We start from the raw sequence: 26,662 nt of genomic DNA on the forward strand, positions 1-26,662 counted from the left end.
TGGATCCCAAACATCTAAAGTTATGGTAAGTACATATCTAAAAGTTCCCTCTGATAGGGATTCCAGAGCACTGGACAGATGGGGGAAAAAAGTTTACACCTCTGCTACTTTAGCTGTAAGGGCTTTAAACTGCCAGTTTCACATGCTTAAATATCAACAATACCTAATGTCTTTGCTAAAACAGAAAATGCTTACAAGCTCTGAATGTCCTGAAAACAAGGAAATGCAGGATTCATTGCATGCAGCTGAACAAGTGGGAAAGCATACTTTGCAATGTGGTTTTGATTCATTAGAGACTTCTTGCAGAGCCACAGTTACAGGTTCTGTCATTCGAAGGCATGCTTGGTTAAAAGAACAGAGTTTACCTGATCATGTTAAAGCAAAATTATTGGATGCTCCATTACAGCATGATACTTTGTTTGGTGTTAAGACAGAAAAGGTGTTAAAGAAAATGGAGGATAAAGCAAAATCAATGCAGACAGTAAAGGATTTCTTACAGGTTCAGCCACCCATATTTAGCAAGAACTGGCCTTCTAAAAAATTGGTCCTTTCCAGTGTCTAACAGGCCACAAAGAGGCAGATACAGACGCCCAAGAGGCAGATCTCAGCCCCAAGGCTCATACAAACCTAAACAATGGGGTGCTTCAGCCCCCAAAGGCGGAGAAGACAAATCACAACCTTATAGGAAATAGTCCCAATGACTTTCCACTAACAATGACAAACACTTGCCTTTTGGCAGCACCCTTAGGGAGAAAACTAGCACTTTTCGCACAAAATTGGCACGTGATCACCCAGGACAAATGGGTACTGAATATTGTTTCTCAGGGTTACAGGTTCCACTTTCACACCCTACCAAGGCCAAACGGTATGCCAGACCTGCCACACAATCAATGGGCAGAGGCACAAAAACAAATTTCTGCTCTCATGGACATGAGGGCTATTCAAAAAGTACCACAGCAAGAGCAGGAGCAAGGATTTTACTCGAGACTTTTCTTGGTACCCAGAAAGGACAAAGCCTGGAGACCAATTCTGGACCTGTCTACTGTAAATACTTTCTTGGATGTTCCAAAATTCAAAATGTTGACACTACAACAACTCTTACCCATGCTGGGCAAAGAGGTGTGGCTTAGTTACTTTGGATCTCAAGGAGGCATACCTGCATGTCCAAATCAGACAATCGTGCAGAAGATACCTCAGATTTATAGCAGGCTCAATGCATTATCAATTCTCTGCACTGCCCTTTGGCTTATCTACTGCACCCGGGGTCTTCACAAAATGCCTGGCACTAGTAATTGCATTTTGCAGGCAAAAAGGAATTCAAATATATCCCTACTTGGACGACTGCCTTATTCAAGCAGACAGCAAGGACATTCTTCTAAAGCACCTGGAGTTTGTAAAAAGATTACTAATTTGCCTAGGGTACGCAGTAAACGAAAAGAAATCAAAACTAGTGCCCTCTCAATAGATAATATTCCTGGGTGCAAGCTTAAATACAACTACCCAGATGGCTTATCTCACGCCAGACAAACAAAGGCATCTGACTCATTACTTTCAACTGATGGCAACAAAGACCCAGCTCCCTGCAAGAAAAATTCTGTAGGCTCTGGGTTTCATGGCATTTGCATTCTACTAATTCCATATGCCAAACTGCATATGAGGAAACTACAATGGTATCTAAAAAGTGTTTGGACTCAGTATTGTCACAGCCTACAGACAATCATAACCTTTATTCCCTGCCTACAACAGGAGTTTCGATGGTGGTCCCAGGCCTGCCACCACAACAAGGGACAGCCTTTCACCTTACCTACAGCCAGGCAGACAATAACAACGGATGCATCGGATTATGTCTGGGGAGCACATATGGCAGGAAAATGTATTCAGGGCACATGGCCCAAGGAACAAGTGCATCTTCACATCAATCAGAAAGAGATGCTAGCTGTACAGAATGCCCTGACAGCCTTGAAGGACCTAATACATCCAGGACAATTATTAATAAAGATGGACAATACCACAGTTATGTGGTGCATAAACAAGCAAGGGGGCACACATTGCTACCCCCTATTCAGACAAGCCATGACTTTGTGGAGCACAGCACTGACTTACCAGGTACATCTGCAAGCACAATTCCTGCCAGGAACAAAAAATACACTGGCAGACTAACTAAGCAGAAATCTCATGGATCCTCACAAATTGAAGCAAAATCCACAAGTGTTCAACATGATAACAAGGGAATGGGGACACCCAGACATAGATCTGTTTGCCTCCCCTTACAATTGCCAATTACAGAAATTTTGCACAAGGACTTATCACTCTCAAGCATGGAAAGTGGATGCTCTATCTTTCAACTGGAAAAACCTGACAGTCTATGGCTTCCCTACGATTTCTCTTCTCACCAAGGTGCTTCTAAAAGTCAGACAAGAGAGGCCAAAAATTATCCTGATTGCACCAGACTGGCCACGCCAGCACTGGTACCCAATCCTAAGGATTTTGTCCAAAGACCCGCTTTGGCCTCTACCTCAAATCCCTCATCTTCTGACATAGCAAAACAATCAGATTCTGCACAGCCAACTTAGAACCTTAAACCTGGCAGCATGGCAGATAATGTAGCCATTCAGACTGCATCTCTGTCTAAAGCAGTTATGGATGTAATTTTGGAAACCAGGAGACCCAGCACTAGGAAATATTATGCGGAAAAATGGAAGAGATTCTGTGCTTGGAACCAGGCACAAGGGCTCGACCTACTGGTCCCTAATATGCCTCAGATTTTACAATACCTGACTGAGATGTTGGACAAAGGCCTATCTTTTTCTTCTATTAAAATCCATGGCTCTGCCATTTCAGCTCATTACAGTACGGATCCTCCTATTTTTTCACATCCTCTACTATGACAGTACCTCAGAGGGGCAAAGAATTTAAGATCCCCTAGGAGAGCACCAGTACCTACTTGGGACCTCAATTTTGTTTTAGAAAAACTAACACTGCCTCCTTTTGAACCAGCCAGCACAGCTAATCTAAAATTCTTGTCATGGAAAACTGCTCTGCTCCTAGCAATAACTTCAGCAAGAAGAGTTTCAGAGTTACAGGCATTGATGGCTGTGGAACCTTTCCTCATTTTTCACCAGGACAAGGTTGCTCTAAGGACGAACCCAACATTCATGCCAAAAGTGGTCTTCAATGTGGCCTTAAACCAAACTATTCATTTGCCTACTTTCTACCCAAATCCTCAGAATAAAGGGGAAAGACTTCTGCACTCTTTGGATATACACAGGCAGCTACGATTTTACTTGGACAAAACAAAAGCTTACAGAAAAACTGAGCAACTGTTTGTAGCATATGCTGCAGGATCACAAGGAAAACCTATTACAAAGCAGACAATCTCCAAATGGATAGGACACTACATCTGTTTTGTTATGCACAACATGGCAAATCTGTGCCTAAGGGCATTAGGCCTCATTCCACCAGAGCAGCAGCCACTTCCGCAGCTTTGCTCAGATGGGTACCAACCAAAGACATGTTAGAAGCCGCAACCTGGAGCTCAGTGCACACTTTTAGCAAGCACGATCACCTACCTCTCTACTCCAAATCCAGAGCAGGCTTTGCCATTGCAGTTCTGCAGGGCTTGTTAGCCTCGCCTAATCCAATCTAGACCCAGCCACCCTACCTCAGCTTTGGGATTCTACCCAAGTGTAATGACTGCAACAGTGAAACACGATGAACATATTACAGTTGTGTACCTACCATAAATGTAGATGTTAGAGTGTATTCACTGTTGCAGTCCTGGTTACCCACCCACCATCCCCCTCTTTGCTGGGACTATTCTGTACTTCTCAACTCAATACAACCTATGTGGTGTATTTGCTTTTAGAAGAAGAAAATGTTTTTAGTGCTATATGCATGGTTGTTTGGCATATTTTTTATCTTTACAACCTTCATATCTGGGGCAAGAAAAACTGAAGAAAATGGCGTTGATTGCAACTTTTATACCCCTGGCGCGCTGACGTCAGGGAAGAGGTGACAGCAACTGATGCCGGACCAAGACTTTGGAACTCGGGCCGACTACGGGTCGCCTGGCAGCACGATAACGCAAGTGTAATGACTGCAACAGTGAATACACTCGAACATCTACATTTATGGTAGGTACACAACTGTACTTTTTGTTTATTTTAGTGTATGTTTTTTATAAGCAATATGTATTGCCTACCTTCTTGGGGGCACCTGACATCTGGGGCAAGAAAAACTGAAGAAAATGGCGTCGGCTGCATCTTGTATACCCCTGGCGCACTGACGTCAGGGAAGAGGTGACAGCAACCGACGCCGAACCAGGACTTTGGAATTCAGACCGACTGCAGGTAGCCTGCCAAATGTAATGACTGCAACAGTGAATACACTCTAACATCTACATTTATGGTAGGTACACAACTGTACTATTTAATCTTTGAAAGGCGACAAGTAGTGCATTTGAATAATGAAGGTGAGATGTTAGAAAAATTATTGCTTTTAGTGTTGGGTAAGATGGGTATTGTGGAAGATGCTATAGTTGGGGAGTGGAATACAGTAAGTAGGGAGATGGTTTTGGATCAAAATAAAAGTATAGTGGTAAGGGTGAGCAGGGTAATACAAGGTTTTAAAGTATAAAACATGTTAGGAAAGGAAACTGTTTGTGAGGAAGCTCTTTAGGGCGGAGTGAATGGGAGGATACTGACATTAGTAGTCTAATAGCATTTAGTTTCCTGAGCTAGATTTAATGTAATTTTTGTAGGGTAAGTATTTATAAAACTGAGTTTGGTTCCAAATAGTTGTCATGGGCACAGAGTATGCTGCCATTCCAGGTACTGCCTTTAGTATGGTAAAACAGGAGTCGGGAGCAATAGCTGTATTTTATTCTATGTAATTTCTGAGGAAAAATAGTTAAAGAAAGCAGTAGCACTGTACTAGAGTGGGGAGAACGAGCTTCGTTTTGTCTGAGCAGTGTGCATGCCATTGACAAAAACTTGTTTAGGAGAAAAAAAACTGAAATAATTTGGACATACACTGCAGTAGTAAACACAATTGCAGCTTGTAGCTTGCTGTTGCAGGAGTTAATGGCACGTAGGTGCGACTGTCCATTGTTACAGGATCAGGAGACACAAAGGGTTTGGGGAGACTGTGATAGTAAATGCAATTGCAGATAGTAGTTTGTCGTTTAAGTTAGTTTCTTGCGTTTTTTGTGGCCTTTTGTTATTTGCATTGGTGTACTGCATCAGTGTTTCGTTTATTTTAATCAGCTCTGAGTACATTTGACTTTGTTTCATCTAGGTTATCGGAAGTCATGTCTTGCACCAAAGCTGGAGCTTGCACTGCTTTTTACTGAACAGCTGCAGTATTCTTCCCAGTCAGTACTTTTCCTCACCTTTTGTAGATGATTTTCTTGCAGGTCCTCTGTATTTCTTTTTTTCCTGGCATCCAGGCAGTCACTGAAATTTATCCAGAAATTTAAGACCACTGGGTTTCTCTACTTAGTTTTTACACTTGGAGAGCTAGAATTAAACTGTTACTTAATGTACAGCCATCTTGGAAGTCCATTTGAGCAGTAGGTTTATGTCTCATCCACATTTACTCTGAGGGTTCTTGTGGACGAAATAAAGCTAACTCTGTAGCATTTGCCAGATTGTGATTTTGATGTGTGAGTTGCAGATTCAGATGGCAACTACCCTCCTTTTGCCTGCTTTACATGCACCTAATCCACAACTCTCGATTTAGAAGAAAACAAGGCTGACATAATTCATGGATTTCACCAAGGTTAAGTTGAACTTTTCTTTCTTATCTAGCCTCTTGTTCCTTCTTGGGACTTAATTTTTTTCTTTCACTTTATATCTGGAAAAAAAGAATGGACTGCATAAACATGTATAAAGCAAGTTTTGGAAAACTCTTTTCTGGTGAACATTACTGTGACCAAATGTATTGCTGAATTGCAGGCCGTGTGTGTCATTTTTTCTTAATTTATTCTTTTTAGAAGACAAGAGTCGCATATGAAATAATACATAGTTTTACACTTGAAGGTACCTAGTGAAAGCAGCCTTAACGAGTCCATGGGTCAGTCTGTCTTTCTTTCCAAATTACAGTACCAAAGGGTAATAGTGCTGCATTGTACGGACATTCACAGACAACTCAGTCTGCTTGATGTAAAGAAAATTTATTGCAGTTGATTTACAACTGTTAATTTCATTTTCCAAAAAGAAACTGAGCTGCAGAATGTCTGCAGTGTTGTCTTTGTGGTTAATAACAAGTGGGGGGTTTTTTATGTCTGCTTTGCTTTTCTCGTCTGTCAGCCATCAAACTCTCTTGCCAAAGATCTGAGTCCATTTATTCTCAATGCAGGGGGCACTTCTGCATGGAGTAGGAGTGGACTGTAGAAGGCTTATCACCCAGACAGCCGTAGAGTATCTTGTACCCTTGCCGTTGTCCATTATCTATATGCTGCTGAGGCATTGTCCTCATCCCAGTGGCTTGAGAGTGTCTCTTCACCGAGCCTCCCAACACCAGGGCTTTATATGTTTCAGCATACCTCCTTAAGGATGCAGGTTCTTTTTTTTTTTTTTTTTTTTTGTGAATTATCCCTAACACTATCTTCCTAGGAGTCTGACGTGAGCACTGCATCGCCGTCTTGAGTTCTCTTTCTTTGTATACATGCTTCCACCCACATTACCCATGAGGGCTGCTATCACTGGCTTGGGATTACTCAATGTAAGCCTTATTTTCCTTTATAACGTAGAACATGCTATTAATGTAAAATTTCTTATTGATTCTTAATGACACCTAAGGTCGCCTTTATCTCTGAGCGCTACAGGTACTTTTCTGGGAGAATGAATCAGTGCCGTTGCATCTGGTGTTAATTGTATTTGGTATTCTGCTGGTCAGCTTACTAAGTGCTGCTGTGGTTTTGCGGGCATCTCCAATGCATCTCTGACAGTCGAATTCTTTACACACTAACTCTTTGGCTTTGTATTGTGAATTTTTTTTACCAGTTGCCGCTTCCAGCATGCCACATGACATGATATTAGAATAATTCACTTTATGTGCCTCTGTTTGAAAAAGAGATCCATTCTTCATTTAATGCTGACATGGCAGTAATTTTGACCTAATTATGCCACCTAGTGGCCTGAATAGTCCAGCAGTTTACACCTAGGTTTCTTTAGAGCGATGTTACTCCTCCAACTTAAAAGCAATTTTTTTCAACAAAAATATTACGCTCTGTACCTGTATTTGGTTTAAATTTTACATTCTATTGATTAATTCTCTGCATTTTTCTAACTTGTGCACCTAAGTGCTTCAGATGAATTTTTCAGATTTCACAGTTAAATCTTCACTTCAGTGGTATCCACAAATAGTTAATGCTTCTGTCTAGTGAGTGACATGCAAATTGTCTGACGACAGTTGTTTTTGCATTTACACATCTTTGTAAACTGTCATGTTCTAGAACATATTTTGTTGTAATGAACAAAAGCTGGACATTGTCTCCTGTTGTGTTATAGCCACTTCTATTTTAAACCTTAATTAAAGTGATGCCATCTGAGCACTTTTTGTTACAGTACATTGTCTTATGCCTTTGTCCTGCAGAACCTTTATTTTTAACACATCTTGGTTTTTTTTCTTGTTTTGTGTATCATTTTAATTGTTTAATTTTTATCGTTTAATTATTTTAGCTGCATGTTAGTAATTTCACATGCTGTGAACATCCACTGCTTTTCTTGAGGTTAGGTTTGTTTCTGTAGCTCAACAATTATGTTACTTTGTTTCACAGATTTTTTTTCTTTGACAAGTTGCATGACTCCCCAGTCAATCTTTGGCTCTATTTTCTGCTTTTTAACAAATTCAGCTGTAGTCTCTGTAAGGCATCATGCTCTTATAAAGAATATGTGGTTAACAAATGGCATTTTTTGACAGGCGCTGTTTTACTTTGTTTCTCATCAAGTCCACGAATAAAATACCCTAGGGAAGCCAAGAATAAATGGATGACTAGGTAGGCTGCCTTAATAAAGGTACGGTGGGATGTCGGTGAAGAAGCTGGGCTGCCGATAAAGCCTTGAGGAAGGCTGTGCGTACCAGAGTGCTTGTGGTTGAAGGCTGAGTAAAGCCTTTAGAAAGGCTTCGTATACAGGTCGTAGTTCCGGCTGGTCAGGTCACCTGCTGAGAGGAACCTCTAGTGTGACAGCTAGAAATCAAAGATGAAACACACAGAAAAAAACAGGCAAAACAATGTAAATGTGGCTCGGCTAAGGAGCTCTGCTCGCCGAGGTGGCAAAAAATCAACGTAGTCTAAGTTCAGATTCTAGAAGGTCGTACTTTATTGAAGTAAAACGTACCAGAAGTACAATCACCATCGAAGCGTAGTTCCTTAATGGAAAGAGTTATCCTGAGGATTTCCTTTTATAAGAGTACCTGGGGGTGTGTCAGTGGGAGCCAATCAAGTGTAGGTGAAAAAACCTTTATTGTGATTGGGCACGCCAACTTGATATCATACCTTACAATCTGATAGGTTAGATACCCTGAGCCAGCTCATACGTGGTTAGTAGAATCACTCTAAACCTACAATAGTGAAGTTTGGAGATTAGCTAAAATTAGCTAAAAAAATGTAGTTAACTAAAAATAGTCTTGCTGGAAAAAAATCAACCCTTGCTGGTAAAATACATTGTTAGGCTACACTTTTCGAAATCTTCGTCAGGATGGTGGACGACCTAAAAGAGCATAATAAGCAAAGCCGAGCGTACTAGAGAAATAGCATGTATGTAAAATAACATGTATGTAAAATAAGAAACAGGCTAGAAAACCAAAAAATAAGAACCAGGGTAGATATCCAAAAAATTAGATACAGAAATTAAAAAGAGAAACAAAATAGTGAAAAATTCTTAAATAATGGATATCAATAGAAACTAATGTATTAAGATATGGAACTGAATGAGGGCTATTAATTAAAAAAAAAATCTTAAAAAGGCACTGATATGTAACTTGAAAAGCTAGAAAGACACGAAAAAAAGTAATACTGAACCATTGTAGAAAACATGAAAGACAAAAACATATATATAGATGAACCATTGACCAAAAACAAATGAGTCCGAATTTGCCAGGGGAAGTATCAGACCATGGGCTGGAGGTAGACTGGTGAGATCAAAACTGGCTGTTGCACGAAAGGTAACATTTTGTCAGTAAATCTGTTAGAGGTCCAGGTGCAGAGGTTGTGGTATACGGTGTTGTATCTTTCTGAGATACAAGACTGGGGTCAAAGATTCCGCATAGTTAAGGCCTGGTCTTTTCCTTGCCTGCAAACGTATTTGCCACTTGAGTTCCCTTTTCTCAAGCAGTGAATTGTGGTCCCCGCCTAGTGGGCATTTAGGGATATGTTCAAGAACATGAAATTTGAATGTATTGTGTCCTAGGTTCCTGAGAGCATGCACTGCCAGCTGGTTTGTCACTTTCAAGTATTTTAAGTCATGCAGGTGATTAGCTATCCTCGTTTTAAGGGAGTTGACTGTCTTGCCCACATAGAAAGCATTGCATTTGGTGCACGCTGCCCTGTAAACCACTCCTGTGACATTGCAGTCGCCTCTGACATTAGGTGTGTAGTGTCTCCTGCCATTGGGGCAGTAAACGCCTACGGCACCACTCATGCGTCTACAGTAGTGGCAGGGAGGCTCACTGCAGGCAAAGGTACCAGGGTTGTCAAATTTAACTTGGCAGGGGTATTCCAGAAAGTCCCTAATGCTTCTCCCTTTTCTAGCTGTGAAGGAGGATTTCTCTGGAAAAATGTGGCCAAAAGACCTGTTATTTGTGATGATGGGCCAATTGTCCATTATGATCTGGATGATGTCTTTGTAGTCCATAGAGAAGTCCAGCATGCAGTTGAACTGGAATCTAGTTTCTGGGGTGGTCTGGATACGCCAAGTTGTCGCTGGCTGATGATGGGGTCGAGGATCCTGTTGATTAGCCCTTCTGAGTAGCCTCGGGCTAAAAAGTCCATTTGTAGCTTTCGAATGTTGTTCAAGAAATCCGTCAGGTCCTGGGAGACTCTTGCTATACAGATCCCTTGCGATTTAATCACACTCACCTTCTGTTTGAAGGGGTGCATACTGGTGGCGTGCAGAAAAAAGTTTACCCTAGTGGGTTTTTGATAGAGGTTGTGTGTTAGTGTGGTGGAGCCTTGTTTCTTCCTCCGGTAAAGATCCAGAAATTCAATCTCCTCTGTACTTTGTTTGCTGGTAAAATGCAGGAATGCGGTGGTGGTGTTGATATAAATGAGGAATTCCTCCAGTTCAACTTGGTTACCCTTCCAAACCAGGAAAATATCGTCAATAAACCTGTAGTAGCACGCTATGTTGTTACAAAAGGTGGAACAAGGGTGGGGGGATACTAGTGACAGACACCACCTCCTACAATGACAAGCTCCACAGTATGCTCAATGACCATCAGTATTATGACAGCGTAGATCAGAACCAAGTGCTGTCAGCCTACGAGGACATCAGAACAGAAATCTCGAGGCTAGAGGATATGGACCTAATTGACGAAAGGCTCACAGAATTCTTCTCCATCCACCACCCGAGGATTCCCCAGTTCTTTGGGATACCAAAGCCACACAAAAACCTGGCAGACCCTCCATATAAACCTGTAGTAGCCAGCGGAGGTTCCGTCACGGAAACCATAGCTCTCTACCTGGACTTCCACCTAAAACCTCTCACAGAAAACAACAGGTCCTTTATTTTAGACTCTATGGACTTCCTCAACAAGGTCAAGGACATAGCCATAGACAGAGACTTGATCCTGGTCACCACTGATGTGGAGTCCCTTTACACGGTACTCCCACATGACTTCTGCATTGCAGCCATGGCTGAAGCCTACATGAAGGACCACACGGCCATACCAGGGGAAGTGGACCACCTGGGTAGGCTCCTCTCCCTACTCCTCAAGAACAATTTTTTCCACTTCAATGGGCACTACTATCGCCAGAGCACTGGGATCGCTATGGGAGTGGCCATGGCCCCGAGTTTGGCAAACACGGCACTAAGGAAGTGGGAGCAGGACCACATATACGGTTCCACCTTTTTTAACAACATAGCGTGCTACTACAGGTTTATTGATGATATTTTCCTGGTTTGGAATGGTAACCAAGTTGAACTGGAGGAATTCCTCATTTATATCAACAACACCACCTCATTCCTGCGTTTTACCAGCAAACAAAGTACAGAGGAGATCAAATTTCTGGATCTTTACCTGAGGAAGAAACAAGGCTCCACCACACTAACACACAACCTCTATCAAAAACCCATTAGAGTAAACTTTTTTCTGCACGCCACCAGTATGCACCCCTTCAAACAGAAGGTGACCGTGATTAAATCGCAAGGGATCCGTACAGCACGAGTCTCCCAGGACCTGACGGATTTCTTGACCAACATTCGAAAGCTACAAATGGACTTTTTAGCCCGAGGCTACTCAGAAGGGCTAATCAACAGGATCCTCGACCCCATCATCAGCCAGCGCCAACTTGGTGCCCCTAGGGCTCTAACTGACACCAGGATTCAGACCACCCCAGAAACTAGATTCCAGTTCAACTGCATCCTGGACTTCTCTATGGACTACAAAGACATCATCCAGATCGTAATGGACAATTGGCCCATCATCACAAATAACAGGTCTTTTGGCCACATTTTTCCAGAGAAACCCTCCTTCACAGCTAGAAAAGGGAGCAGCATTAGGGACTTTCTGGAACACCCCTGCCAAGTTAAACTTGACAACCCTGGTACCTTTGCCTGCAGTGAGCCTTCCTGCCACTACTGTAGACACATGAGCGGTGCTGCAGGCCTTTACTGCCCCAATGGCAGGAGACACTACACACCTAATGTCAGAGGCGACTGCAATGTCACAGGAGTGGTTTACAGGGCAGCGTGCACCAAATGCAATGCTTTCTATGTGGGCAAGACAGTCAACTCCCTTAAAACGAGGATAGCAAATCACCTGCATGACTTAAAATACTTGAAAGTGACAAACCAGATGGCAGTGCATGCTCTCAGGAACCTAGGGCACAATACGTTCAAATTTCATGTTCTTGAACATATCCCTAAATCCCCACTAGGCGGGGACCACAATTCGCTGCTTGAGAAGAGGGAACTCGAGTGGCAAATACGTTTGCAGGCAAGGAAAAGACCAGGCCTTAACTATGCGGAATCTTTGACCCCAGTCTTGTATCTCAGAAAGATACAACACCGTATACCACAACCTCTGCACCTGGACCTCTAACAGATTTACTGACGAAATTTTACCTTTCATGCAACAGCCAGTTTTGATCTCACCAGTCTACCTCCAGCCCATGGTCTGATACTTCCCCTGGCAAATTCGGACTCATTTGTTTTTGGTCAATGGTTCATCTATATATATGTTTTTGTCTTTCATGTTTTCTACAATGGTTCAGTATTACTTTTTTTCGTGTCTTTCTAGCTTTTCAGGTTACATATCAGTGCCTTTTTAAGATTTTTTTTTAATTAATAGCCCTCATTCAGTTCCATATCTTAATACATTAGTTTCTATTGATATCCATTATTTAAGAATTTTTCACTATTTTGTTTCTCTTTTTAGTTTCTGTATCTTATTTTTTGGATATCTAGCCTGGTTCTTATTTTTTGGTCTTATTTTTTTGTTTTCTAGCCTGTTTCTTATTTTACATCAGTGGCGGCTGGTGACTTCAAATCAAAGGGGGGCTGCAGGAGACAGCTGAATGGGTGGGGTCAATGGGGAAGGGGTGTGGCCAACCAGAAAGGGGAGGAGCTATGCTCAAAACTACAAAAACTAACTTTAATTAAATACGCTGCCCTGGGTGGCAAACCATCATTATGAGAGTCCAATCAAGACAAAAATAAGTGTAGAAGAATAAAAATATTTCAATGCATTGGCTGCATGACAGCTTACTTAATATTTAGATGGAAACAAAAGGTTGTGAGGCATGAAAAAATAAATTACTTTTTAAATACATTACTGGAATGCCAGTCAAAACCAAGTACAAGCAAAACCAGAAGCACTCAACTCAAACCACTTCTCCTTGCACTGCAGTTCTAATTATAATTTATATTCAGCTTTATTAAAGTGCCAAGTAACATGTTGAAAGTAGAAATCTCTGTGATGCCCCCACTTGTAAAAATGTTTCTTATCCAAAAAAGATCTGCTGCCTGACAACTATCTACTTGTTTCATGGGGAAAACATGTAAGTAAAAAATGAAAAGCAAACAAGAAACAAGCTCAAGATACATTGCTTAAAGGATTACTGTACAGGTTATGGACCACACATGATTGGCATTCTGTTTAGTTTACGGGTAACGTCTGTAGAGATGACTGGAAGTCTCCAACAAGTGTAATGAGATTTTTAAAATAATGGAATCCTGTCCTTTAATACCCAAGGCTTATACATTATCTAGTCAAGTATTCTCTGCATGGCAACAACAGAAAGGCTTTCAATGTTGGCAATTCTTTAACAGTATGCTTATTAAAGCTTACTTGCATCTTACGATCTCATTCAAGCTTACATTATGGTCATTAAAGCATTGCTACTTAAACACAGAGCAACAGGCACTTTGAGTAATAAGCATAAATCAACAGTACAAAAATATGACAGAAACCAGACCTTTCTGCAAAATCAAGGACAGATGAAAAGCCACTGTAGTACTTGTGTCTACCTTGGATGTGGGGGGAGACACACTGTACATTTACACTGCATAACTACTCCTTGCCTTGCTTGGACACATCCAGAGTCAGTACATGGTGGAGTGGGGTGCAAAAAGTATGTCACAATTTGAAATGTCTCTGGCTGACTGTGATGGCCCTGACACATGTGTCATACCTCTCAACCTCAGAGCAAGAAATCTGGACAAAGCCATACACAGAAGTGGGACAAATGCCCACAAATAAGGACAATTTTTAAATATTGCTCTAATAAACTTAGAAAGATAATAGAATAGGTCTTGCATTAGTATGACTTTTCTGAAGGGTATAAAATCTGAAACTCAAATGTCTTGTCATTATTTTCTAACTTCAGTCTTTAGTGATTTGTCACTAATTTGCCAAAAACACAATTTTATGAAAAATGGACCAAATGTGATGCAAAAATATAAAATAGCCACACAATACAGCTGGGAACCTGTCAAAGAAGGGACACTTTAATATTAGTACTGCTAACTTGAGCAGCTGACAAAATAAAAGAATCTACATGCATTTCAAGTAATCTATAACTTTGATTATTACAGTTATTTCTTAATTGTAAACCCTCCATGTTTTCTTCCAAAATTGCTATTTTGTGGAGGGATTATTAGGGGGAAAAGCAACATTTTAAGCCAAAATCGGAGACAGTTGAGAGGTTGGCTATGCCTAATTCTATAAAGCAATTTATTTGCATGTACCTCTTAACCTGTTAATGCAGTAAATCTGAACAAGGCCAAATGTACTGGGGCAACATATAAACAGTACTAAAAATTGCTTTTGTATAAATTGAGACAGTTGATAGAATAACAGTTCTTACTTTTGCATGCATTTTTCTGAAGGTTATGAAGTCTGAAACTCAGTGTAGCATTATTTAGTGACTTCATTTCTAAATGATTTGCCAGAAAACTACAAATTTTATGAAGAACAAACCAAAAATAAGAAGCAAAAATCTATTAATTCTTTGAAAATCTGGACAGTTGGGAGGTATAGTTCAGCTGGACCTGTCTGAGTTTGCTGCCCTTCCCCCCTGACAAAATCACGGTTGAATGGAGCCTCTGCAGCCATTCCAATGAACCATTACTTGGCTATTTCACTCCATTTACCATAAACACTAATGTGCATACTGCTTTACTTGTATGATGAGTTGGACTTCATTTGAAAGTTTTATTTTGTATTTTACAGCACAAACACTAAGTCATCTACTAAACAAAGCAATGCAGTCTCACAATGAAAACTTAGCATTAAAACTTCTCTGCCCTTGAAACTCACATTCATTGAAACAGCATTGAAACCCACATTCAAAGAAAATACATTTTGCCAATGGCAGATAAAGATTAATTTTGGGCTGTTTTCAAATCATAGGCCCCTTGCATATGAAACATCATGTGCTCTTTGATACACCTTCCTCATTGTACTAAATTGTATTCCTTGTACAATATATTACAGTTGTTAGAGGGCGTTTTAAATTTGTTTTGAACATTTTTCCAGTAAGCAATGAAACAAAATGCATGCACCCATAATGACAAAACTGCCCAGTTCAGAACATTTATCATAAAAGTCTACTCAGACTTCCGCAGTCCACCATTATCAGTAAATATGCACAATTCTACAGTCCACCATTATCAGTAAATATGCACAATTCTACAGTCCACCATTATCAGTAAATATGCACAATTTTACAGTCCACCATTATCAGTAAATATACACAATTCTACAGTCCATTATCAGTAAATATGCACAATTCTACAGTCCATTATCAGTAAATATGCACTATCTCTGAAGAAGTAAAAGTCATCTAAATAATTCCACATTAAAGAAATCTGTAACTAATGAAGAGGTTGCTGCTAGCAAACACCTTTATATTTCATGGTTTCATCGAAAAATAAAGTGCCTGTTGCCCCTCAGGAATAATTTGCCTATATTACATTAAAAAAATGATAAGCTAGTAATATTGCAAGAGGAAATGGATGGCAAACTGATAACAAACTCATAGTTAATATCTTCACCAAGGAGAACATTCTCAGTACAGCAGCATTCACCCCTTGTGGGAGTAGAACCCACAGCCTTCTGCATCAAAGGCAAGTACACAACTTGTGCTATAAACAAGGTAAACCAATTTCACTTAAGCAGCACTAAACTTCTGTTCCCCTGCAGCTCTCAGCTCCTTGTAAAATCTACTCAGTACTCAACTTCGCAGCACAAGAAAACTGGAAAAAGCCAAAATGTATTGGGGGGGGGGTCAAAAGTTCAAAAACCAGGGACACAAACATTGCTTGTATAATCTTGGAAAGTTGCTAGAACCATACATTTTACTGCCAAGCTCCCTGTGCAAAACAGAGCAACATACCACTACACCAAATCAGCTGCTTTGTAAAACAGGAAGACTGAAACTTAAATGGCTATCATTTAGTGAATTCAGTTCTCACCATAGCTGTCAACCTCTTAGTACAAAACACCTGGACAAACCCAGTAATGAGGGAATACAGCCCTCAAACATTCAGTGAATTCAGTTCTTGCCATAGCTGTCAACCTTAGCACAAAAAACCTGGATGAAGCCAATAATGAGGGAATACAGTCCCAAAAATAGGGACAAATTTCAAATATTCATCTTATAAACTTAGAAAATTGCTAGAATAAAAGGTTGTGTTACGGTTGTGTTACTATGTATTTTCTGAAGAACATGAAGTCTGAAATTCAAATGCATGTCAATTTTACTGCTGACAGAATAAAAACAATTTTCAGCAGAGACCCAGGGAGAAATACTGCAGACACGTCTTAGTAAAATGACAGGGCACCAGAGCAAATCCACACAAACACAGGGAGGAGATGCAGACTCCACACAGAAGGCACCCCAGCCAAGAATCAAACCAGAAAACCTATAGCTGTGAGGCAACAATACTACCACTGCACCATCAGAAATGCAAGGACTTAAACATTCAGATTCCTGAAGTCTGAAATTCAAATGCCTGTCAATTTTATTTAACATTTGTTAATCAGGACAGTCTGACTTGGAACAAAAAAAAAAAAAAAATCAGCAGAGGCCCAGGAAGAAATAATGCAGACATGTCTTTGTAACATGGGAGGACACAGAAGCAAACCCACACAAACACAGGGAGAAGATAAAGACCCCACAAAGAAGGCACCCCAGCCAAGAAGCAAACCTGAGAACCTGCAGCTGTGAGGCAACAATGCTACAACTGCCCCATCAAATATCAAGCATTGCAACATTTACAAACCACAGATATTATAAGGAACAGATCAGATCAAACATGAGGCAAAAATCTGCAGTTTTTTTTTCACAAATGGTGGTGGGTAGGGAATTAAGGTCTTTAACACCTGCATACAAGGTACAGGGTTCAAGCCTGAGGTATTCCCTCACACACACACACACACACACACACACACACACACACACACACACACACACACACACCTGTAGTAGCAAACCTCAAAAACTAAATATACTGCACTGGGTGCCAAACAGTTGTCATGAGAGTCCAATCAAGACAAAATGAAGTGTAGAAGAATAAAAATATTTCAATGCATTGGCTGCATGACAGCTTAATATCTAGATGGAAACAAAAAAGGTTGTGAGGCATGAAAAAATAAATTACTTTTTTTAAATACATTAATGGAATGCCAGTCAAAATCAAGTATAAGAAAAACAAGCAGCACTCAACTCAAACCACTTCTTGCACTGCAGTTCTAATTATAATGTATATTCAGCTTTATTAAAGTAACAAGTAACATGCTGAAAGTAGAAATCTCTGATGCCCCCACTTGTAAAAATGTTTCTTATCCAAAAAAGACCTGCTGCCTGACATCTACTTGTTTCATGGGGAAAACATGATCAAAGTAAAAAATGAAAAGCAAACAAGAAATAAGCTCAAGATGCATTGCTTAAAAGGATTACTGTACAGGTTATAGACCACGCGATTGGCATTCGGTTTATAGTTAAAGCCTGCAGAGATGACTGTCTGTAAGTCTCCAAGTGTAATGAGACTCTTAAAATAATGTAATTCTGTCCTTTATTACAAATACTGGCATATGCATTTCAATACCCAAGGCTTATACATTATCTAGTTAAGTATTCTCTACATGGCAACAGAAAGGCTTTCAATGTTGGCAATTCTTTAACAGTATGCTTATTAAAGCTTACTTGCATCTTGCAATCTCAGCCAAGCTTACCTGATGGTCATTAAAGTATTGCTACTTAAACACAGAGCAACAGGCACTTTGAGTAATAAGCATAAATCAACAGTACAAAAATATGACAGAAACCAGACCATTCTGCAAAAATCAAGGACAGATGAAAAGCCACTCTAGTACTTGTGTCTACCTTGGATGGGTGGGATTCTCTGCACATTTATACTGCATAACTACTCCTTGCCTTGCTTCGACACATCCAGAGTCACTACATGGGGGAGTGGGATGTAACAAGTATGTCACAGTTTGAAATGTCTCTGGCTGACTTGTGATGGCCCTGACACATTTGTCATACCTCTCAACCTCAGAGCAAGAAATCTGGACAAAGGCCCAAAAATAAGGACAATTTTTAAAATATCGCTCTTATAACCTTAGAAAGCTAATAGAGGTCTTGCATTAGTATGAATTTTCTGAATGGTATGAAATCTGAAACTCAAATGTCTGTCATTATTTTCTAACTTCAGTCTTTAATTATTTGTCACTAATTTGCCAAAAAAAACCCACAATTTTATGAAAAATGGACCAAAAAATGTGATGTAAAAATATAAAATAGCAACACAATACAGCTGGGAACCTGCCAAAGAAGGGACACTTTTATATTAGTACTGCTAACTTGAGCAGCTGACAAAATAAAATAATCTACATGCATTTCTGAAATAAAAGTAATCTGATTATTACAGTTATTTCTTAATTATAAACCCTCCATGTTTTCTTCCAAAATTGCTATTTTGCGGAGGGATCATTAAGGGAAGAGCAACATTTTGAGTCAAAATAAGGGACAGTTCAGAGATTTGGCTATGCCTAATTCTATAAAGCAATTTATTTGCATGTACCTCTCAACCTGTTAATGCAATAAATCTGGACAAGTCCAGATATATTGGGGGAACATATAAACAGTACTAAAAATTGCTCTTGTATAAACTGGGACATAAATCTGGACAAGGCCAAATATATTGGGGGGAACATATAAACAGTACTAAAAATGCTCTTCTATAAACTGGGACAGTTGATAGAACAGGTCTTACTTTAGCATGGATTTTTCTGAAGGTTATGAAGTCTGAAACTAGGTGTGTCATTATTTAGTGACTTAATTCCTAAATGATTTGCCAGAAAACCACAAATTTTTATGAGGAACAAATCAAAAATAAGAAGCAAAAATCTATTCATTCTTTGAAAATCTGGACAGTTGGGAGGTATGGTTCAGCTGGGGCTGTCTAAGTTTGCCGCCCTTCCCCTCACAAAACCCTGGTCGAATGGAGCCTCCTGCAGCCATTCCAATGATCCATTACTTTGCTATTTCACTCCATTTACCATAAACACTAATGTGCATACTGATTTACTTCTATGATGATTTGAACTTCATTTGAAAGTTTTATTTTTGCATTTTACAGCACAAACACTAAGACATCTGCTAAACAAACTTGACATTAAACCTTCTCTGCCCTTGAAACTCACATTCACTGAAACAACATTAAAATCCACATTCAAAGAAAATACATTTTACTCGTGGCAGATAAAAATTAATTCTGGGCTGTTTTCAAATCATAGGCCCCTTGCATATGAAACACATGTGCTCTTTGATACACCTTCCTATTGCTTTGAACATTTTTCCAGTAAACAATGAAACAAAACTGTCCAATTCAGAACATTTCCATCATAAAAGTTTACTCAAACTTCTACAGTCCACTATTATCAGTAAATATGCACAATTCTACAGTCCACCATTATCAGTAAATATGCACAATCTCTGAAGTAGTAAAAAAGTCATCTAAATAATTCCACGTTAAATAAATCTGTAATGAAGAGGTTGGTGCTAGCAATCACCTTTATATTTCATGGTTTCATCGAACAATAAAGTATCTGATGCCCTTGTGGAATAAATTGCCTAAATTACATTAAAAATAAGCTGGTAATATTGCAATAGGAAATGAATGGCAAACTGATAACAGGCTCATAATTAGTATCTTAACTTTCAGTACGGCAGCATTCACCCCTTATGGGAGTAGAACCAACAACCTTCTGCATCAAAAGCAAGCACACAGCCTGTTGTGCTATTAGCACTAAACTTCTCTTCCCCTGCAGCTCTCAGCTCCTTGTAAAATCTACTCAATACTCAACTGCATCTGAACTTCGCAGCACAAGAAGTCTGGAAAAAGCCAAATTTATTGGGGTGGGTCAAAAGGGCAAAAACCAGGGACACATTAAACATTGCTTGTATAATCTTGGAAAGCTGCTAGAATAAAATGCTGTGTTACCACGGTACCACCATACATTTTACTGCCAAAGTCCCTGTGCAAAACAGTCAAGAGCAACATACCACTACGCCAAATCAGCTGTTTTGTGAACGAGAGGAAGACTGAAACTTAAATGGCTATCATTTAATGAATTCAGTTCTCACCATAGCTGTCAACCTCTTAGCACAAAACACCTGGACAAACCCAGTAATGAGGAAATACAGCCCTCAAACATATTCAGAGAATTCAGTTCTTGCCATAGCTGTCAACCTTAGCACATAAAACCTGGATAAAGTCACCCACAGGGTATTACATTCCCAAAAATAAGGAAAAATTTCAAATAGTCACCTTATAAACTTAAAAAATTGCTATAATAAAAGGATGTGTTACTATATATTTATTGCTAGAATAAAACGTTGTTTTACTATGTATTTTTTGAAGACTATGAAGTCTAAAATTCAAATGCCTGTCAATTTTACTTGTGATGGAACAAAAACAATTTTCAGCAGAGGCCCAGGGAGAAATACTGTAGACAAGTCTTTGTAAAATGGCAGGACACCAGAGCAAATCCACACAAACACAGAGATAAGATGCAGACTCCGCAAAGAAGGCACCCCAGCCAAGAATCAAACCACAAATCCTATAGCTGTGACTCTGAGGCAACAATACTGCCACTGCACCATCAAATATGTAAGAAATGAAACATTTAGAAACCTGAAGTCTGAAATTCAAATGCCTGTCAATTTTATTTAACATTTGTTAATCAGGACAGTCTGACTTGGAACAAAAAAACAATTTTCAGCAGAGCCCCAGGAAGAAATAATGCAGACATGTCTTTGTAACATGGGAGGACACAAACGCAAACCCACACAAACACAGGAAGAAGATACAGACCCCACAAAGAAGGAACCCCAGCCAAGAATCAAACCTGAGAACCTGCAGCTGTGAGGCAACAATGCTACCAGTGCACCATCAAATAAAAGCAAACCCATACAAACACAGGGAGAATATAACAGACCCCACAAAGAAGGAACCCCAGCCAAGAATCAAACCTGAGAACCTGCAGCTGTGAGGCAACAATGCTACCAGTGCACCATCAAATAAAAGCAAACTCACACAAACACAGGGAGAAGATAACAGACCCCACAAAGAAGGAACCCCAGCCAAGAATCAAACCTGAGAACCTGCAGCTGTGAGGCAACAATGCTACTACTTCACCATCAAATATCAAGCATTGCAACATTTACAAACCACAGATATTTGGAACAGATCAGATCAAATATGAGGCAAAAATCTGCATTTTTTTTACAAATGGTGGTGGGTAGGGAACTCAAGTCTTTAACACCTGCATACAGGGTACAGGGTTCAAGCCTGAGGTATTCCCTACCACACCACCATGAGCACCTGGGGCATTTTCACACACACACACACACACACACACACACACACACACACACACCCCCAAGAGGTGTTACTAGAGGTGCACAGTTCCTGTGACAGGATGATATATTAATGAGTTGCCCTTAAGATGCTGGAAGTACTTGTGCGAATGTGCAGGACAAAAGGATAGCTCTAGCTCCATATCTGGATCAGACTTTTTGACTCTGTGAAATTTGTTCTAAAGCATATTATTGGTGAGAAATCAGAGAGTAAGGATTTCTTACAGAGAAGCTATCTTGTGACACACATATCTACCCCCTGCATTAGGAAAAAAAAGAGAGGACAATGTGGTAACTAAAATCTACGTACTATTACATGTTTCACTTTGCAAGATCAGTAACGTCCAAGGCAGCAAACTTAGAAACAGTGAAAAAACATCACATGTGGTTCCTGTTGTTCTATAGTGGTGTAATAAACATGACAAGGTGAGTGGATGGTTTGCCTCTTGTGCTGATGTTTTTAACTGTGGCTCAAAAGACTACACTTGCGACTCTCCACTTACTTATTTTCAGAATGCTTCAGAGTTGAGAATATTTTGACTGCAGACTGTTTTCAGTCCATTTAAGTTTGCATGCTGGAGATTACTGTGGTCTCAAAGTAAAAACTCTTAGTGTTTCGATCTTGTATGCTTTGTGTCCAACAAAATATGCAGGAGTGTTTGTGCTTGCTGACAAGTACACAAATAGTACACAATGAGAAGGAAAGCAGCAAAAGGTGTCAGCTTTAGTCACACACACACACACACACACACACACACACACACACACACACACACACACACACACACCAAAAGGAAAAGCACCATACATTCAAACAAACACACTTACCTGTTCTCCATAATACGTACATTAGATCCAAACCCCTTCCCGCGCAATACTCCAAAGACTCGCGAGAGTAGATCCAAACCCTTTCCCGATGAGACTGCAGCTCCCATTCCCGACTGCTGGTGTTGCAGTCCGGCCACGATGTATTATCCCAGCGTGTCTGTGCACTTTAAAGTGCACAGACGTCTCCTCGCGTTTCCCTATCAGGACTGCCGGACTGCCTTGAGCATGCGCATACAGTAGACCAGTAGTCTGGACTACTGCGCATGCGCGAAGTCCGCGAATTTTAAAACTTTTTTTCTTTTTATTTTTAGTTCTTTTTGTTTTGAGGGGGCTGCAGTCCAGCAGTCCAATAGCACGGGCCGCCCCTGTTTTACATACATGTTATTTTACATACATGCTATTTCTCTAGTACGCTCGGCTTTGCTTATTATGCTCTTTTAGGTCGTCCACCATCCTGACGAAGATTTCGAAAAGTGTAGCCTAACAATGTATTTTACCAGCAAGGGTTGATTTTTTTCCAGCAAGACTATTTTTAGTTAACTACATTTTTTTTTAGCTAATTTTAGCTAATCTCCAAACTTCACTATTGTAGGTTTAGAGTGATTCTACTAACCACGTATGAGCTGGCTCAGGGTATCTAACCTATCAGATTGTAAGGTATGATGTCAAGTTGGCGTGCCCAATCACAATAAAGGTTTTTTCACCCACACTTGATTGACTCCCACTGACACACCCCCAGGTACTCTTATAAAAGGAAATCCTCAGGATCACTCTTTCCATTAAGGAACTACGCTTCGAGGGTGATGGTACTTTTTACTTCAATAAAGTATGACCTTCTAGAATCTGAACTTCGACTACGTTGATTTTTTTCCACCACGACGAGCAGAGCTCCTTAGCCGAGCCACATTTACATTGTTTTGCCTGTTTTTTCTGTGTGTTTCATCTTTGATTTCTAGCTGTCACACTAGTGGTTCCTCTCAGCAGGCGACCTGACCAGCCGGAACTACGATCTGTATACGAAGCCTTTCTAAAGGCTTTACTCAGCCTTCAACCACAAGCAATCGGGTACACACAGCCTTTCTCAAGGCTTTACCGGCAGCCCAGCTTCTTCACCGACATCCCACCATACCTTTATTAAGGCAGCCTACCTGGTCATCCATTTATTCTTGGCTTCCCTAGGGTATTTTATTCGTGGACATTTTTCCTCCTCTGCATAGGAGCTTGAATACCCAGGTCCCACAGACAATCATTTGTTTCTCATCAAGAAAAGAGTTGAATACCTTTATGGCTTCTTCAACAGAAACCTGCAGAAGTACAGAACACCATCCACTAAAATTAATTCACTTGCAGTTTAATTGATGCAAAAATATCTGCTAGCAAACTCTCTGTGACAAGTGTTTGTTTTTTTTTCCTGAGGGATGTCTATATCTATATATATGCCAGCTTTAAGGTTGCACAAAGCTAGAACAAAAATAAGCTTGCCTTTTGAAGAAAAGAATAAAACAGTCCATGTTTTTTTCTGTTCTCAGAGTCCTTTGTGCGAAGCCAAAACTGAACATACATTTGCAACACAATGATTTGTAATTAACTTGAAATTGTGTCTAGAAATGCCTGCATTCTTTTTGTCCCTAAACCAGTTTGAGACTAGAAGAATCCCTGATGGTTACCTGTAATACTTCCCTGAAGCACACTGGTACTTGAGAGTTCTCTACTAGTCCTGATGTAGTAAGGAATGAATCAAATTTCTGGCCTCAAAACTTACTGGTCTCAGTCAGGTTTCCATCTGGTGTGAGATTTCTTAGGGGAGGTGGGTGAAGTAGAGCCATATTTCATTTCAGAATTCTTCTGTGGTCACAAACAGAGAGACAACTGACCATATTTATTTATTTAATTCTGCTGATGCATTTCTACAGTTCTAACAGCTACTGCTTTACACACTGCCTTCGAGTATTGCAAGGGTGGGAGGTTGGCATAATGGTTAAGGTGTTTACCTTACAGATGTAAGGTGCAGAGTTTGATTCTCACGTGGGGTAATTAGCTAGTATTAAAATGGCCCTCAAGGGCAATTAGCCTAGTACTAATCTATGAACCACTGAACCTTGCAAACCATGCATTTTAGGGTTTGGAAGGGTGGCCTAATGGTGAAGGTGTTTGCCTTACAAACACAAGGTGCAGGGTTTGAGTCTCACAAGGGATAATTGGCTAGGCTTAAAATGGCCCACAAGGGCACTTAGCCTAGTACTAATCTATGAGTCTATGAGACTGGGTAAATAACACACACAGCCACCGGTATTGTCTAATTTTTATGAAACCTGTATACCAGTACTGACTTCTCTAGATGTAAAGGTGTAGAACATGATTTGCTAATCACTTTAACTAGTTCATTATCATTAATACTGTGTACCAGTAATAAGTTCTTTCTAAGAAACACATTTAGCTTTTCACAAGGATTAGGTGCTTCTTTGGATTGACCTATATTTTTTCCTGCATGTGATGTCACAGTGGCCGTTAAATCAGTCCATTTATCTGTGTTCCTTCTGAGTGCAAACCAAAGGAAGAGGAATCCCTCACACCTTTCATATGCACTGTCCTCTGCTTCTCTCTGAAACAGGCGAACAGAACAGAGAGGCAGGCTTGGGGCCTGGACTTGCTGTTGCTTTTTTAGTGGTTGACTGCAGGACATAAATGTGCACATTACCATAACAGAGTATATCAGGCGAAGATAATAAAATTCAGAGTCATGAAATGATGCTTGTAAAACTATTTTTTTAAGCATTGGTCCTAGAAAGTCAAAACGTGGCTCAGCTGGACTGACCTGGTTAACAAATGTCAATAAATAAAAAATAAACTCTTGGGCTGTGCTTTGTGTTTAGTCCTGGTTTTGTACTCTTCTGTGGTGAATTGGCCGATGGATGTCCATTCTAAACATGTGAAAGTGTGACATAAAACAGCCATAGCTCCCCAGTTTGGGTGCAAAGTAATATAATCTGCAGTATTGGGTGCTTTATCTGTTGATCTTCCATCTGTTTCCATGTGTCCTTCAGAGCATAGTCATCTGGAATGCTGTCACAGGTTATAGTTTAAGATCACTACATTGGAAACCAGAGTAGCTAACCAGTTCTTAGTCTTTCACTTATGAACATGTCTTAATTGTCCTGCTTATTTTGGCCTGTTATCACTGATGATTTTCTTTTGGTATTTTTTTTAGTCATCTTGCCAGGAAATTTTTACACCTGTGGATGTTCAACACCTTTGGAAGAGTCCTCCCCTCCAGGGCAAGGTACGGAGTAAATATTACTGAAGTGATCGTCTGTGCTTGTATGGGAGTGTGGAACATATAGCTTGTCTGTTAAATATCTAGATATTTTCTGTGCTTATTCCACTGTGAAGACTTAATATTTGTGCCGTATTAACCTGCATGTGTTGTATGCAGTTTTTCTTTATTTTAGTCTCTCAGGAAATTATTTTAGACGTTGTACATCTTGGTCACCTTTCTACTGGCGGAGGTGGCTGATAGTGCCTTTGTCTCAAGCAGAGCTGCTGGTTAGGCTGACTGAAGATAAGAGCAGTTGAGGTTCTCTATTTAAAACTGACCGCTTATTTTTTTTTTGGTGATTTAAATATCCATGAGTTGAGATTTACTTTCAATGGATGCCTAGAGATAAAAGTCATACACATATATAGTTACAAAATGTGCTTTCAGATAAGCATACGAAAAGAGCAGCAGATGTTAGTAATAGCAGAGAAACCGCTGAGAGGAAATTGATTTATAAATATGTAACTGTTACCCTACGTGATTATGAGCATGGCTTTCTAGTGCTTGAGACAATTAATGTTATGCTGCAAATAACCTTTGGAGAGGCCGTTTGCTTTTAAATTCCAGGTTGGGATGCTGCAGAAATGGGTATGGTGGGAAAGAGATAAAACTATGATAGCATCTTCTCTATTTTTAAAGGAGTCATGGGGTAGTCCATGGTATGTCACAGTTATACTGGAAGAATATCAGATGCAGGTGGTGACAAAGCAAGAACAATTTGTATACAAAGCTGCTGTTGACCCTATTCAGGATGCTACTTCACTGTCATTTACAAAGGTATTCCTGACTCTGTACTTTTAAATTTGGTAGGCTAGTCTGTGTTGTTCAACAGTGATGATTTTTTTTCTTCTTTGTACTGTTTTTGAAAAGCTAATGTCTTATGGTGATCCTATGGTATATCCCATTTAGAGTTTGAGTGTCTTGGC

The 26,662-nt window shown here is 40.0% G+C and overlaps 1 long non-coding RNA gene across 1 annotated transcript in view; it reads left to right on the plus strand.

The window, feature by feature from the left end:
- Positions 1-25,694, plus strand: part of LOC122799650 — a 242,761-nt gene extending 217,067 nt beyond the window's left edge. Inside the window, exon 4 of the long non-coding RNA XR_006364487.1 lies at positions 25,629-25,694. This is a non-coding gene — a long non-coding RNA (uncharacterized LOC122799650). The remainder of the gene's footprint in view (positions 1-25,628) is intronic.
- Positions 25,695-26,662: the final 968 nt, after the last annotated feature.

Source organism: Protopterus annectens, chromosome 4.part0 (genome assembly GCF_019279795.1).
Source record: "Protopterus annectens isolate FY-2018-M chromosome 4.part0, PAN1.0, whole genome shotgun sequence".
Taxonomy (NCBI): Eukaryota; Metazoa; Chordata; order Ceratodontiformes; family Protopteridae; genus Protopterus; species Protopterus annectens.